This window comes from Agelaius phoeniceus, chromosome 3 (genome assembly GCF_051311805.1).
Source record: "Agelaius phoeniceus isolate bAgePho1 chromosome 3, bAgePho1.hap1, whole genome shotgun sequence".
Taxonomy (NCBI): Eukaryota; Metazoa; Chordata; class Aves; order Passeriformes; family Icteridae; genus Agelaius; species Agelaius phoeniceus.
The window spans coordinates 101,915,474-101,932,331 of NC_135267.1; the positions used below are offsets into that span (position 1 = coordinate 101,915,474).

Below are 16,858 nucleotides of genomic sequence, written 5' to 3' on the forward strand. Positions count from 1 at the left end.
TTTAACAGTAAAAATAGTTTGGGTTGTTGGTCTTGGTTTTTTTTTTCCAGTAATTTAGATTTCACACTGACAACCAAGCGTAAGATCTCAACTCACTATAAAAATGAATATTAAAGTTTAATATGCCAGTAGTTGAGAGCCTGTGGTAGCAGATATGACCTGTTTTTCCCAATTGGTTAATACAGAAAATTCCCATGCCATTCTAAGGTCAGTTCAAGCTTGAGAATGATGATGTTGTAAATTTGTTAGGAATAACCTAGAGCTGCCAGCTTCTCCTTTAAGAAGAATTTTAGTTTTCATTTGACAGGCATCAGCTTGAAGGAACAGTAAATTATAAAGAATCAAGAGAAGGGGTTTAACCAAGTGTCAGCAGAGAAATATTTCTTGGAACAAAATTAATTGTCATTCATCACATCAATTAGAAGTTGGGGAGCACAATTCCATGGCAGTTTAAAACAGTTTCAGTCACAGCTGACTCATTCCTGTAATTTATTCCTTCCCTTGCATAAGCTGCACAGTCCTATTTACCTTTGCACTGATTTGATTGTGGTGAATCATTTCAGTTAGCTGGAGGACGATAAAGAGCCGACAACAAAGCAGCAATTAGCGTTCAGCCAGCTCCCATCACCCGCTGATGTGCTGCACAAACACCAGGAGTGGTGCAGGAGAAGAGGGAAGGCTCGCACAGCCCAGGCCACAGCAGAGCCCATCTGCCACCAGCCTCAGCTTTCGTGTACCAGCACACTGCTGCTGCTGCTTCCCACCTTCATCCAGAGCTCCCTCGGGCAGGGCCCGACACAACCCGCACTGCTGCCCCAGAGGCACAGAGAGCCTGGGACACCCATTCCGAGTCTGGGCCACCCATTCCACTACAGGGTGCACCCCGGGCCCAAATTTTTCTGGCACTTTCTGTACCCAGGTCAGGGGCAGTGACTGGCCCAGCGTGACCCACCCACGCCTGCTGTTTGCTGAGGGATTCCTTTCAGCTGCACCTTATCTGCCCGTAATTACTAGAAAGCCAAGGAAGTGGATAAGGAAGCACCTTCCTGGCAGACACCCAGCACTTGGATCAGTGCTAGTTCTGGTGAGAAAGAATGGATATAACACACTGCAAACCTGACTGATGCTTTCAGCAGGCATTAAAGAGAGAAGTCTGCAGGACAGACACTCTCTTACTTCCTACTTTTGTGCTGTATTTGAAATACAACTCATCATTTAGAAACCTACGCAAAATGCAGATAACCATAATTTCCACAAACAAGACAACTCATCTGCTCCTGATCTTTTCCAGTTTTAAGATAAAACCAGTAATTAATCCTGCCTTAACTATATTCTAACCACCTTTATGTCTGCACAGAGAGCAATCATTATTTAGTCAACTAACAAAATCATCCTTTAAGCACCATACCTCAGGCCATCAAAATTCTACCTCTGCTCTGTGTTCTTGCCCGCCATAGACATAAAACACACTACTAAAAACTATGTTTCAAAAGCAGGAACAGTGTAACTTGGAACGGCGGATGAAGTCAACACCTACCCCTGGTTACCACTGTCCTTTTGGGTTGAAAATAAACGCTGGTTTTCAATTTGACGTCCCCAAACTGCTGCCTTTGTGTGATGGGATACACAACTGGGAGGGTAAAATTCCCAGCCATATTCCCTGCCAGTGCTATGTGGTTACTCAGAAGTCAATTCAAACCAAATTCATACTGAGAATATTCATCTCAGAATTCTGGGATCTGCCTCTGAAACTACAGTACTGTGTGGAGCTAAACACGCATTGAAGAACGCAAAAACCTACTATTTTAAAATGCAAATATGTGAAAAATACTTTTGCCTTCAAGTGGTTTTGGTTTCAGGTGTAATTAACATTTACAGGAAACGTTCTTCATCTTTCTGAATAATTCATTTAAAGTTCAGAAAAATCAGTCGAGTTGTAATCAGAGAAGTTCATTGTCTTCCTTCAAAGCTGTAAAACATAAGATACAGATCTCGTTCCAGCCCACCAAGTTTATGGAAAAGGGAACAATTTCTCCAGCAGCTTTAGGCAGCTTAAGATGCATATAAGTATCAGGAGGATTTTGTAAAGGAGCTTTAAGCCGGCTAGGCAGCTAACTCCGGTTTTGTTAACAGCAGATAAGCATCTAACCCCATTAGAACTTCTACATCCGAGTAGCACCTTCTGTACCTGTTACCTGCACACCAAAGTGAGCATCCACAAAGCTTGAGAGTGGTTTCAGTAATCAACTTAAGGCTGCTCTGCATGGGTTTTAATTGTTTTTATTCAAAAGCAGATCGACAATAAGTTTGCAACAACAATTTCCATCCCAAAGACAGCTTCCTATTAGCAGTGTCTAACTTTCAAATACCAGATTGAAAAATATAATTGCTCAAGTGAGATAAACCAGCACTACATTCAGGATTCAGTTGGGCATTCAGCAGCAGCTCTCCTTAAACTCAGTTAAAAGGATTCCACCCTTTCCCAGGCCATGAATTCTCATATTTGCGTGGCTCACTGTGTTACATTATGTATAACCCTGAAGACAGGCAAACAGAAGAGGTTATTTCTCAGCTCGCTTAGTTCCTTAATTCAGTTCACCACCCAGATGCACGAACAGCTACACCAGCACAAGGCTGGGAGCACAGACACCGCTCCAGCCTCCGAACCGCCCCGGGATCCCGCGGGCTGCTCCCGGGATCCAGCAGGATCGGGCAGGAGCCTGCACATCCCACAGCACGTACACCTCGGGGGGCACACAAACCTTCATCCACACCGTGAACTCTCCTGTAAATCCCATACCCATACGCAGGTCGTCGGCCGGTTCATAAACCACTAAGCCTCGGGGAATTACCCTTTTATGGTGAAATTAGTCATTCACAGCCACAAGTCAAGATTTCTTGCTCATTTGATCCAGATAGCTGGCTTACAATTGAAGGGATTTGGTCAATTCAGTCTCAAGACTAACTCTTCTGAGTGTGCTTAAGATGAAGCAGCTGCTAAATTTCAGAAGTTATTTACAAAAACGAACAAAACTGTCTCCAAATTAAATGCTTTTCAATTCTTACAGTTGTATTTCTCCCAAACAACAAAGCTTTCTTAACCAACTGCTGATGGAAACTGTTTCATCAATTCTCCCATGAAAACTCTCAGCGCCGCACCCATCACACACAGGGATTCTTTTCCTTACTTAAATGCTAATTGCCTCTCACGAGGCACCAATTCAATCATTCTTCTGCACAGTTCATCACAAGACACTTTAATGATCCAGTCTTTCACTGGGTTTTACACGATCTGGAAACTGGGGGAGGTTTATACTTTGGCACTTTTGAAATCCTAAAAGGCTCAAGGAAATCAGGGAGGAAGATACAGGCAAAGAGCAGGATCGAGTCGAGTCCCAGGTACCTGTCGGTGCTTCCTATGTAAAAGCAAAATGTGACTGGACAGGTCTGACATTTATTCCACAACTTTTGGTCAGTGATTTCTTCACTCTATGCTAAAACGACAGGAAGATCCTGTATTTCCTTCTACCATCACCATATTTTCTTTCTTTTTTGCTGATTTTCAGCACACGAAGGGTGCTTGCTTACATAAAGGGATACAACAGTGAACTGATAAAAACATCTAAATATATCTCTGTGGGGTCAGAACATGGCAGAACAGGGATAACACATTAGGAATTTTTGTGATCCGCACTCACAGGCACAAATTCTTCTCCAAACCACATGAAGCACTGTCCCGTGCAGGGCCAGGAGTTGGACTCCAATGATCCCTGTGGGGATCCCTGTTCCAACTATGATTCCATAATAAGCACTCACATGAACACAGCCCATGACACACCAGAAACATCAAACACTAACCCCATGACTGCACATGCACCCAATGACCCAACCTTCTTCCTAAATTAACTGTTAACATTCTGGTTTAAAATGTATTAGGGACTAATATTGCATATACCTGAAAAAAAAATTAAGTTTGAATTTAAAAAGTAAATTCATGCCTATTTGCTTCAAAATTACTGCTGCATTTCTACCATAGAGTAATAGAAAATGTAATGAAGATAGTATATACTAAGAAAAGAATCCCCTACCAACAACCTGTGAGAGGGCCTTCAAGAAACATTAACATGAAAACAAGAAGTTCTCATTATTTCGATGAAATATGTGGCTTTTCTATATTCTGTGCGTTTTACAGAAAAAAATCACTCTTGCCAATATTTTCCATCCACCCTGCCTTTGGCCTATTCTTGGCAAGTTGGAGGATTACACACTTTAAGCTCTGCCTACAAGAAACCTCACAGCCTCCACTATGCAGACTGCAAATTCTTCAAAAAGAAGCAATTTACGGTTTTATTACGCAGGAAGCGTAACCAAATCCAGTAAAAGATGAAGATCTGGAATGTCAGCCTGGTGCATTTTCCAGCAGAGCTGCTTTAGTCACTTGGCAGCACAAGGCACAAGTCTGACAGCGCACAGGAAAAGTCCACCACGTAACCAGCTCTGAGAAGTTTCACAACCCGCCTGAAGTCAAGATTTTGCAAGATCATCTGACACATTTGTCAAAAATTCAGTGATCTGTGGACAAAGAACAAGGTACCAGAGAGCTTGGTTGAGGATTTGAATTGATACTGCTCAATCTTTTCCCTGTCCTCTGGTTAATTTGGAGCAATATGACCATCCAGGTTTTGGTCAAGTGCACCGATTGATGAGAAGCCAGCCCTGCTTCCTGGCTGCTGTGACAATGACAATATTGTGTGGCAGGAGACACGATCACATCCTATGTTGCAAACACGATCAGCACTGACACAGCCTTTTGTCACTAACATTTTTCCCTCCTTCAAGTGGAATTACACAGCCAACAGGAAAAACAAAGCTGGATCCACTGTGAATATAGCTGCACCAGGTGGCAGTAAAATGACAATTCCTCAGGGTCTCAGCACTCACAAGTCACCATGGAGCAGCACTCCTCCGAAAGGCTTGGTTCTCCAAGGAATCTTTGCCAGGGTAGGCAAGAAGATGACGACTCAAATCCTGCTTTCCCCCCCCATATATACTCTGTGACTTATTCATAGAGACAATTGCCCAGATTTGCCAGCACAGAATACGACACCACTTTACTCACTCTCATTTCTCATCAAACACGGCTTTTTCTCTGAGCAAACACCACTGCTCGCTCCACTGATCTCCTCAGCAGCATCTTCATTACTCAGAAGTATTTTTTAAAATTCAGGATCAGCTTCCAGGCAATAATAATAAGTTTTTTTGACTACCAGTGACAGTGTGGTCGTTAGGAACAAGCTCTGGGGAGATTAGTGAGCTTTACCTATTATGAAACAGGGCATCAGGCAGCCAGCTAGCACTCCCAGCCATCTAAAGCATGACCTTCAAAACAAGTCCCTTCAGCAATGCTACCTTGCTGCATTTTCCTCATCGTGGGGAAAAGAAATGAGCACAAATCCAAGCAAAACCCCTTTACAGGTGACAAGGTGACAGAATTACTTTAAATACATTCTACTTTTTTATGCTCTATCTGTAGGTTCCTTACGGCCATACAGCTCGGTACTGCACAACATCTCCTGTAGAAAGTCACACGTTCAAAGCAAGCAGCAAAACCAGGGTTTCTTTTAAGCCAAAATACTTCGACTCTGTCTGACAATATTACATTTTTAGGTACAAGACAGAGATTCTGTATTTTAATCCACCTCCACGGCAGTGTTGTTTTTTTAAAGATATCTATCTTCTCGAGTTGTTTACAGCCCCAGGAAGAAAAAAAAGGGAAAAAAAAACAAAAACCAAACCATTACAAATTAAATCTGCCGAATGAGAAAAGCTGATTCTCTGTTTCGTTTCTTCCACGCATTTCGTAACAATTCAGCGCTCATTCAACTCCTCCGGTGGCTTATCAGGCGTCACGGCTGGTTCCCCGGGCGGCAGGGCAGCCTCTGCCAGCAGCGTGGGCTCCCCATCCGAACCGAACCCCGAGCGTGCCACTCGCCCGAGGGTCACCGGCCGCCCCCGCCCCACCCTCCGCACACGCCCTCGCTGGCAGCGCCCGAGCCTGTCGCCAAAGCGGAACTGCAAGAAGAACACGAAACGGCTTTGAGCAGCTTGGGAAGAGAGCTGCATTCCGGGCTGTCTCTCTCTTTAAGATGGTGAACAATAATTTACCAGAAATTTCCTCAAAGGACAACGCTATAATCATGTTTCCTCAATAACTCGCAGATGCCATGTCCAGCATGTAATTTTGTGCATGCATCTTTCCACGGCTAGACTAAACTTCTTCTGTGCCCAAACCGAGTCTTTCTGTCCAAAATATATTAAAAAAAAAAGAAAAAAAAAAAAAAAGAAAAAAAAAAAAAGAGGGGGGAAGTAGAAAACCCCACAAGGAAAAAAAAAAAAAAAAACAACAACCAACAACCAAACCACGTAAGCTCTTATTTTCCATAGTTAAAACTAACCATGAGTATTTAATAATCAACCCCAATAGCACTGAGCATTTTGGGCAGTCGGATTAAAGGGTTACTCAAGTAACTTTCACCACAAATTTTTGCAGGATGACGAATGAGTCGCGAGCTGCAGTTTAGCCACAATCCCTGCGAGTAACCTAAAGTCCCCTCCTGACGGGGCACAGGATGCGTCAGGAAGTTTGACGGAAAAAGCATCATCTCGTAGGCGAACTCCAGCAAAAACACCACTTTCTCCCCTTTCAGGTGCACCCAAGCCCATACTTTAGCGCCACTGCCTCAGCGCTACACGCTCTAAGATCCCGACGCGGATGTTAATCATTAACCCGCTGGGTCTCAACCCGCTGGGCTGACGACGTGACCCGAGGAGCGCTGCGAGTGTCCCCGCTCCGCCACCGCTGCGCTCTGTCCCTCCCCTCCCGCCGGGGAGCGAACTGCAGCAGCCCCGGCACTGCCGCAGCCCCACGGCTCGGGCTTTCTCCGGAAAAACCTCACCGCTTCGGCAGCACCAACGCCGCCTCCCCACGGGTAAATGAACAAACTAAAATAAAACCTAAAGCAATAAATTTAAAAAGCGAGGACAAACATACGGTGGGCTGAGCTGGCCTGACTTTCATCCCTGCCCAGCAGACTGCGCCTCTCTCCCGCCGCTCTGGCTGCAACATGTGCCGGCCGCCCGCGCTGCCGGGCAGGGACTCCGCGCCCGCGTGCTGTGACCCCACCCTGCCGCCGCCCGTCCCCTCCCAGCTGGGGAAGGGGAAAAACCCGGCCCTAAAAAACCCCCAGATTCACATCTCCGGCCGTTCGCCCCCCGCGCCGCCAGCTCACAGCGGTCGCTACGCAAACAACCGAGAGGCGACGGGCAAGGAAAATCTCACGACCGCAAGACGAGCACGGGAGGCAAAAATTAAGTTAAAACACGGGGCTTTTCCGCCCCCCGTCCCTCCTCAGCCGCTCCGGCAGCGCCGATCCCCGCCGGCCCGCGGAGGCAGCGCTGGCGGGGGCGGCAGCCGAGCCCCCCGCCCGTACCTTGCCAGGCTGCCGCGGGGCTCCGCCGGGGTTCTTGCTGCCGCCGCCTCCGCATCCACCATGCTTTGTCCGGCCGCGGGCTGCCCTCGCCGCGGGCTCCCACCGCCCGGCCCCGGCCTGCCGCCCCACCACGGCCCTGGCAGCTCCGCGCCGCCGCCCCGCTCCGCCGGCCCCTGGCAGCAGGCGGGGGCTCCGCACCTGAGGGCGATGCCGGGGCGGCGCCGAGGCGGCCGCGGAAGGGCTCGTCCCCCGTCCCCGCGGGACGGCGCGCACCCCGCCGCTGTGTCCTCAGGGCCGGCCGCGCCTGAGGTGCGCGGATGCGGCGGGCGGAGCGGAGCCGAAGCCGGGGCCGCGGCGAGGAGGAGGCGGAGGAGGCGGCGGCGGGGGCGGTGGAGCCGCGGCGGGGCGGGGGCGCGGCCGGGCAGCGCCTCTCACTTGTTGCCCTGTGGCGGAGCCCCGCGCGCGCGCGCCCCGCCCGCCTCCCCGCCCGGCGCCGCCGCGCGCCGCAGGGGGCGGGGGCGAGGCGCGGCGCTGAGCGGCGCGCGCCGGCCCCGCCCCCCACCCGGCCGCCGGCGCCGCGGGTTGGCGGAGAGCGAGGCGCGCGCCCCGCGGGGCCGGGCGGTGCAGCGGCCGGGGGGTCCCCGCGCGCGCCGGGGCCGTCCCTGCGGTTGGCGGCGGCCGCGCCCTGAGGGGACCGCGCGGGCGGGCGGGCGGCCTGGAGCGGTCCGGCCCCGGGGGGACACCGCGTTCGCCCGCCGCCTCCGGGCCCAGGCTGTAGAACTGGGAGGTGTTTGCCGCAGAAAAGGTGTTTGTGTTGTTGGAGGAGCGAGAGGAAGGGGGCAGACACCGCTGCGTTGCCGCTGTCCGCCTTCCAGCCGGGCCAGGGGCTGCTCCTTCCCTGTGGGAACGGCCCCACACCGGGCACCCTCCTCCTGGGGTGGCTCCGGTGACACCCGGCTCCTGAGCCCCGGTGACACCCGGTTCCTGAGCCAGCTCCGGGTGCTGTGTCCCCTCTGCACAGCGCGGGTCGCCGGCCATTCCCTTAGGACAGTTTTCCCTCGTGGTTTTTCCACGCGGGCTCAAGCGAAAGGGGAAAACCCCTCAGCTCTGCCGAGAAACGCCGTGCTACATCACTTTTAAATGTTTCTTCCTTGAAAGAAACATTGTTCCTTGCACCTGGCGCAGCTTTTCGTGGAAGTCTTCAAAGCTTCTGCTATCGAGTCCCGGGGGGAGAAGCAAAGGGGTCTTTTAGGCTGTGGAGGCTTCCCTTAGTAAAGAAGTTCGTGAGAATTTCCGATTTTGGAAATTCGCCTCGCAGTGATACTGAATCGTGCATGACTCATTCATTAGTAACCTCTTCTGTTGTTGTTGTTTGCTTACTTGCTAGCTTGATGAGTCTACCAATGCTAGACAGACGTCCCTGTGGAAACAAACCAAAGGAAGCTCTCAAGAACCCGGGATGCTTACTGGAATAAAACATAGAAATGTGTGCTGCTGCAGCTAAGAGGGCACATCTTATCGTGGACAGATCAATAGCAACCAGCAGACAGATTTACAGTTCCCACGGACTATGAACTTCTCAGCTTTTCGTCCTTTCCTGGATGAAAATGAACACATGCCATTTGTTCCTATTTTTAGCCCCTGCATTCTCAATCCAGTATAAGGAGAGGCCCGACCAAAGGAATTGTCTCAATGTCACCTGGCACAGCCACTTAAAAATTGTTGTCATTGCAAAGGGAGGGGTAAGTATGTCCCTGTGATCCATGAAAACACAGGTTGTTCACTTCCATTTTACAGCACTCATTTTCACCAGAATTCAACAGCTGGTGTGCACAGCCCTAAACACAACCAGTTTGGGAAACAGCATCAGTACCCACTGCACAGCCCTAAACACAACCAGTTTGGGAAACAGCATCAGTACCCACCCATCAGTACCCACATCCCCAGCTCCCCATACTCTGTGTGTTAAATATGGCATGCCAGTGGGAAACCTGCTGCAAGTCTCTTGGAGCTGCCCTAAAACCTTCACTCCAGAGTCTGGAAGGAACGTCCCCATTCACAGTGCATTGGTAGGGACGTTGCATATTTTATCCCTCTTCAAATATTTATATATGTACTTCACGTTTGAGTAAAGCTGTCCATTTCGTCAGAGCAGGAAGATTACAGCAAAGGGAGGAATTACCCTAAATTGGCAAACATCATTGTCTATTAAAGTAACACAAGGGTTTGAGAGGAGAATTGAGTGTCTGGCAGCCAAGAGCTTGGCTCCACTGCACAGGAGATTTCATAATAATATGTTTTGAGATCAACTGTAAAAAAAAATAAAAACAAAAGGCCAAAAATCAACTAGAGCAGTGTATCCCATGACACTGGGTGATGAGGAGCCTGGAAAAACACGTTGAAGCTAAAAGGGTTGGTCAATGCTGAAATGGTCAGCTGCCTTTGGGGGAAAGGCATTTCTCCCTCCTCCCAGTCCCACACCCAGGCCCTGCCTGCTCCTCTGTAATCAGAGCTGGTCACGGGGCTGCCTTTGGGACCTTCACGGGAGGAGATGTTTCAATCCAAATGTATTCCTTGATCCACTCAGCACCAGGCCTCAACAGTCGTCTGAAAGCAGGAAAATACCTGGAACCAACGCTGGCATTGCCCACAGCACATTTCAAACCACTGTCTGACTGGGATGGCCCTGCTGTTCTTAGGGCAGCTGTGCCCTAAAAACCCCAGGGGAGGTGAGGTGGGGGCTCATTTTTCAGCCCTGCTCTCCCAGGCAGGCCACTCAACCTTCCCTGGATCCAAATCCATGCATCACACCAGGCAAAGTCCTAAGCCCCGGGATGTTTCTTACCTGGTGCTGCCAATTTACAGGTCCTGGGTGGGGCAGGACAGCAGGGACCACGTCTCAGCACAGATGTGCAACCTCTCCTGGGTGGCTGCTTGTGTGGGGTGAAACCAAGGGAGGCCTGGAAAATGTGTGGGTAAAGTTGTTGTGCAGTTTGCTTCCATGGAAGAAGAAGCAGGGTTTTCATGTTTCAGGTCCGTAAATCCAAGTTTTGTGACAGACATAGCAGTTAATCATTGCACTTTTTTTTCCCCTCCTGAGAAAGAGAGCAAATCCTTTTGACTGCCCAGCTTTAACTTCTGAATCTGGAAGAACATTTTTGCCTGCGTATTCAAAAGCACCACCTTCACTCAGCATCATGATGCAAGTGATGAGATGCAGTGTACAGCCCAGAACAGCAAACATCTCCCAGGAGCTGGGTACTGGGAAGTCTCAGGGCATCGGTGCCACATCACTTGGTGACAAAACTTCTTGTTGCCTGAGTTTTTCCATAGGTAGCATGGCATGCACGACAGCCAGAAAGGAGAATCTTTTAAAAATACTCAACTCTCATTTTTTATCAAGTTCAAAATAGTTTATGGGTTTTTGGTTTTGTTTGGTTTGGTTTTGGATTGGAGTTTTTTTCGTTGTTTGGGTTTTGGGGGGTTTTTTGGTTGATTTTTTTCTCCCCCAGGCTATTTAGTCATAGTATTTGGGTTCACTGTAATAAAAGCTGACCTGGGGACTGCTGCGTTTACATCCACGGAAGTGAGCTATGTACATTGGCTTTTCTCTAACATTTGCCTGTTAATTAATAATTGGTACATCGCCAGGAGCAAAGGAGAATAGGAATGAGATTCAGGTTATAAAATCTTCAAGGTTATCTCGCTGTCCCTGCAGCAAAGCAAGAGCGAGAGGGCGGGACAGAGCCGAGGTGCTGAGAGAAGGGGACGGGCTGTGGGCCACTCGCCCCAGGGGCCATGTGCTGCATTCCCGGGGGAGCCCCATCCCAGCACTCCCGGAGCTGCGGGCACGTCCTCCCCCAGCGACGGGAGAGCAGCAGGCGCAGGAATTTCCCTGTCTGCTGCCGGGATTCCCGGGTACCTGCCTGCAGCCACCCTTGGGAACTGGCTCGTCCCCCACTGCAGCTCAGCGCAAGGCAGAAACATGGAGCAGCTGCTTTCCCTGAGTCTGGCATGGCTGGCAGTGGCTGATGATACGGAAGTGCTTGTCCCAGAGCCCTCACACTGTGCCCAGAACGTGGACTCACATCTCTCAGCCCTTGATCCAAAATGTGCTCCCACCCCCCCCCCCCCCCCCCCCGTGCTGAAAATGCTGCAGGCACAGAGGTTCTGAAACACCTCCTCCCCACCTGTGAACACTCTCTTGGCTCTCCTGAGTCAAAACCCTTCCATAAGGCCAGGACAGCTGGAATTTATTTTCTGAGCTGGACCAAAGCTTATCCAGGATACTGATCTGCCTGATTTTGTGGACAGATTGGTTGGCTAGAGGAACACCTGGAGAGCACAGGACAAACCCAAGCATGCTTCTGTGACCAAAGGGGATGAGAACAGGAGATAAGAGGCTAAAATTTAAATAATGACTACAGACTAAGGATTGTGGCATGCACTTCAGTGGCAGTAAAAAAAAATTAAAAAGCAAAGGTGACATGCAATTCAAGCTGGAGCATCTCCTTTCCTCCAGGAATAAACCTGGTTTTTCCCACCCAAATGTCTGAGCCTGGAATTCAGACAAGCGAAGAGCCTTTCCCAGGGTAGGCAGGGGCTGTCAGCAAGGCTTGCCAGCAGCATGAGCACAATATTTCAGTGGTCTCCTCACACAGTCATTTCCCCACCTTCTGCCCCTGGCACACACAGGCCAGCCAGCACAGCAGGTGCTACAGAGGTCTTCTGCTCCACTTCCCTTTGCTTTTGTACCTCGGTGAGGTGGGGGAGCTGTGGTTGGGGCTGGTTCAGCTTTGGCAAAACCAGTCAAGTCAAAGAGATTGTCACATGTGCTTCAGAACACCACTTTTTTTTTCCTCTGGAGCATTGCAGCTTTGCTCTTGAAGGCACAGCAGGACAGGACAGACTGTGGAAAGGAAGTTGCCCCTATTGTGCTGTGTGCTGCCATTTGCAAGCTGTGGGCAGAGCTGCACTGTGCTGGTATTGATTCACATTTGCCAAGAATAATTACTCCTGAGCTGCTCGGATTCAAATCAGTTTCTCTGCTCTGGAAGGACGTACCTGCCTTTTTCAGACACAGGCTGCAGTAACTAACACTCTTTGCCTCCATGTGAGGCTCCTTTTCCTTGCAGACACAAGGCAGACACAGCAGTGCAGAGTGCAGGATGCCAGAGGATGGAGAAGAATCCACTTGAAATTCAATTTCTATAGTAGCAGAAACTGGACAATAATTATTTTGCAAAAAACAAAAAAGGCACCTGCTCTATACAAGCCATCTTTTTTTGTGTCCTGGAAACATGAGCTCCTTGCACCTTTCCTTACCTCTGTTCAGAGGCATCACACTGCATTTTGCAGCAAGACCTGAAGAGCTGCAGAACTGGAAAAGCTCCAGCCAAGACTCTTAAAATGTGAAGAGCCAAAGTCACTTTTCTCTTTTGTTTACACCTAGAAAAAAGTGTACTGGACCCACTTCAGCTAAACCCCTTCTGCCTGGCTTTTACTTTTTAGCAGATGCAGTTTTAAGCACAGCAAAATCCCAGATGAGGGAAAACTGCCAGTCCTCACATGTCACTTAGATTTTTCCAAACCATCTTGATTTCAGGCACCTCCTGGATGAGACTCCCTTGGACTGTCACAGTGCCAGCTTGGGTAACTCCAGTTAAAACCAGTCCTGGGAGGGTGCTGGCTTCCAGGCTGGCTGATTCTGGGTGGCAAAGGAAGCTGTGCCAACACCGTGTGCAGGAGATTTGCCAAGACACTCCCAGCCCTGGGCAAAGCTCTCAGCTTTGGGCACAGCTGCTCCCACAGTGAAATAGGAGCTGCACACCAGTGGCAGAGGCACTGTGCCATCAGGCCTGGGGCTGCTGCTCCTGGCTGAGGGCCCCTTCTTTGGGTGGCAGGAGCAGAAGGGTCACCAAAACCAGGGTGAAGAAAGTGCTTGGGCTCATTTATATGGTGGCAGTGTTGGGGTGGGACCTACCTGGGCTGTTCTGGAGCACCCTCCAAGGCACTCATGAGTCTCTCTCCAGAAGGGAATTTGTGCCAGCCCTGTGGGTTCTCTGTCAGGAGAGAAGTTACAAGCCCTGGGTGCAGGGACCTGTGCAGCATGCTGGTGCCCACCCTGGGGCCTCACTCCCAGCTCCCTGTCCTGCACCATCCTGCTGCCAATGGCTTCTTCCGCCAGCCAGGCACTCATGACTCACCTGGTTTCCCCCAAGACCTGCCATTGTTCTCCTGTAACCATTTCAGGTGGATTTGTGCTCCTAAAAGCCACCCCAGAGTCCACAGGCTGTTTGCTATGCCTCAGTGCTGACTTAGGCACACTTGTTACTGCCCAGACCACCTGGGTGCAGGATGTGGCCCCCAGTGCATCAGAATTACAATAGATCAAAGGAGGAGATCACAAAGGTTTTCTCCTGTTATTGTAGGATCTGCAGATAATAAACAATATAATAAATAATAATTCAGAAATAAAAGATAGGACAAAGGGAAATTAAATAATCCACATAACAAGTTTTAATATCCACCCTCATAGCCACAAGTTACTGAAGAATGACATGGAGGGAAGATACATGCAGGAGCATTAGGGACTGGGATCAGCAACATTATTGAAGTAGATGAAGGGTTTTCCCTATGCTGCTTGATGAAGGGTTTTCCCTATTCTGCTTGATGGAGAAACCCCCCTGACATGGATGTGCTCACTATGAATAAATGAAACTTCAGAAACCAGCAGAGATGAGATCTAGCCTTGTAAATCAGTAAACCACTGCCCCAAGAACAGAATCACTGCAGGTTTTGTGCCTGATCCTGTACACATTTATCCTCCCCCATGCAAATAGTCCTCTGGTGTTAATGGAGCTGTACTAATTTGGAATGGCTGGAGATTAAGCCGTTGGGGTTTAGCATTTCAGCCAGCTCTGATTGCAGCACGCTGCAGTTACAGGGCTGTTGGATGACTCAAAGGTGCTCCCGTGCTCTGGAATAAAAGCATCCATGGCCATTACACCACGTCCCCAGCAGCCCTGCAATGCAGCCCGGGTACAGCACTGGAGGAATCCTGCCCTGCCCGGCGGGGAAGGGAGCAGACTTTGCCCAGTGCTGCAATGTAAAGCTTATTTCTGTCTTTCGTTCTCCCTGGGTATGTACCAATGTTTTCCAGACACTATTTCACTACTGTTACACTGCTTGCAAGCATCTTAATTTAAATCCCATTATAGATGCACCAGGGCAAAATGATCTGTCCACAGCTGAAATAATAAACTGGAGTGAAAACATCCTTGGGCTGTGAAGAGGCTAGAACAAGCACTAACTGAAATGTATAAACTTACATAACATTATTTACAGAAAGGAGCCCAATTGTCAAAGGCTCTAAGAGAGCTGGAACATGGGAATGTTTGTTCTCCTTGCAAAGAATAATTAATTATACAAGTTTATAAATTCCAGTTGCTTTGCTTGCTCATCTCCTGATGTGCCTAAGGACTGCCTGGAAGGTATTTACAGTTCCCAGCCACTGGTTCTAGAGGCATTTTTTTAACCTTGTACTTCTGCATGCCATTGCCTCACAGGATCTTGGTGCAGGGATTTAACTCTACACACCTTGTTCCTCAGCCACAGAAAAATGCAGATTTGTTCTGAGGTTCTGCAGGAGTGAGTTTATTTTAGGGAGATGCCTGGAGGAGGCCACCACATGTTTTTCAGAGGGTGGTGGGGTGACTGCTGTGTTCTGTGAGTGCAGGGAGAGCCCTGAGCCACATGCAGGTGGCTGGGATCAAGCAGACACCTCTCTCTTTCTCTATCTCTCTCTGTCTCTGTCTCTCTCTCTGCCTGGGCCACCCATCCACTCCTGAGGTGGCTTTGCTTATTTGTCCCTTTTGCTGCCAAGAGCAGAGACGCCATGAAGGCTCTCATGCCCCGCGAGGTTTGATTTGCCAGGCAGAAAAAGTGCCACTAATTACTGAAATGCACTATATAGCTTCCCAGCAGTGCTGTGTTCAGCCAGGGCTGCCAACTGGCCAGAAAACTCAGGAGATGATTGCTGCCTTCCAGGCTCCTCTCAGAAACACTATGGATTTGGGGTTTGTGCTGCAATTGCTGTTTTTCTCCCATCCACTCCTGTAAAATGTCACTCCTCGAGGGTCTGAGGCACTTGCTGGCATCAAAAAATGCCATTTATGCAATTACCTGTTTTTATGTATTCTCCAATACCATCCCATTACAACAGCTAATGGCTGAGAGCTGGAGTTCCAGTGCTGCTGGCCACTAAGGCAATTAAAATGCAAGTACCAAGTCACCTGTGTGCAGAGAGAATAATAAACGGGAAAACATCTTTGGGGAAATCTCTCTTGTACCTCCTTGCTCACAGATGCCCTCTGCCAGCTCCCCATTTCAGGGACCTCCCATTGCTGCAATAACCCTGCAATTGCACCAGGGTCAAAACCTCTAGGTGGGATCTCCTCCCCTGACATGCCTTCAAACCTGTTTTCCTGCAAATTCTTGCACTGGAAGATCTGCCTTTCTACCATTAAAAGGAAGGAGGAAGGGCAAAGCATTTGGGGACTTGAGCTTGGGGTTGGTCAGTGCCATCACACCTGGTGGGAAGCTCCACAGCACCAGCCACAATTTTGTGCTTGTACAAGAAGCTCAGGTGATATCCCAAAATAACACTTTCCAAGGGCACTGGCAGTTCAGAGGTGAGGCTGCAGCTGTGTCCCTCTTGCCACCTCTCCATGGGAGGTGACACACACCGTGTCCTCTGGGACTTCTGTGGCCCTGGAGAATCACCCACAAGATTCACACTACTGGGAAAAGGCATCTTTGGTGTTGCGTGTGCTTTTTGAGGAGATGGGGGCCTCTTCCACAGCTTTGGCAAAGATTGGCTGAACCAGTGTGACCTGGATGGATGGAAACAGCTGGATTTTGGTGCACTGAGGGGAGGTGCACTGATGGTGACAGCTGCCTGTCCCCCTGTGGTGGCATCTTTACCCCCCCCCACAGCACAGTGAGGGAGACCCAGGAGCACAGCTCTAGCCTCCACATTGGATTAAATGACACCATGACACCCCCAGCCACACTTCCCTGGGATTTGGGAATAATTTTTGAGGAGGATTTTAACAGGCCCAGCTTCAAGGCAAGGAGCCCTCGCCTGTTTTTCCAGTCTCAAGCCACATGAAACACAACACATTAAAAAGTCATCAGTGGCTGCTGCTACAGGACCACTGCATTCCCCTTATTCAAAAGGCTCCCTCTGTCCCCAGCACTGAGGACCTCTTCATAAATATTTGGAATGAATGAATAAACTGTTGAAACTGCCCAGAAGAAAACATTTCTGCGAGCAATCTATGACTAGTGAGAGCCTCAGGGTAAAA

At 49.4% G+C, this 16,858-nt stretch overlaps 1 protein-coding gene across 5 annotated transcripts in view; it reads right to left on the reverse strand.

Moving 5' to 3' along the window:
• Positions 1-16,858, reverse strand: part of B3GNT2 (UDP-GlcNAc:betaGal beta-1,3-N-acetylglucosaminyltransferase 2) — a 73,364-nt gene that overhangs the window by 8,347 nt on the left and 48,159 nt on the right. The window contains exon 1 of one of the 5 annotated variants that reach the window (XM_054629294.2): positions 7,689-7,990. The exons of 1 other annotated variant lie outside the window; for it this stretch is intronic. The gene's annotated coding sequence lies outside the window, so the exon portion shown is untranslated. Of the gene's footprint in view, positions 1-5,801; positions 5,975-7,051; positions 7,192-7,490; positions 7,991-16,858 lie in introns of those variants that run through there. 3 more of the 5 variants (XM_054629293.2, XM_077176006.1, XM_077176008.1) reach the window with 3 other exon arrangements.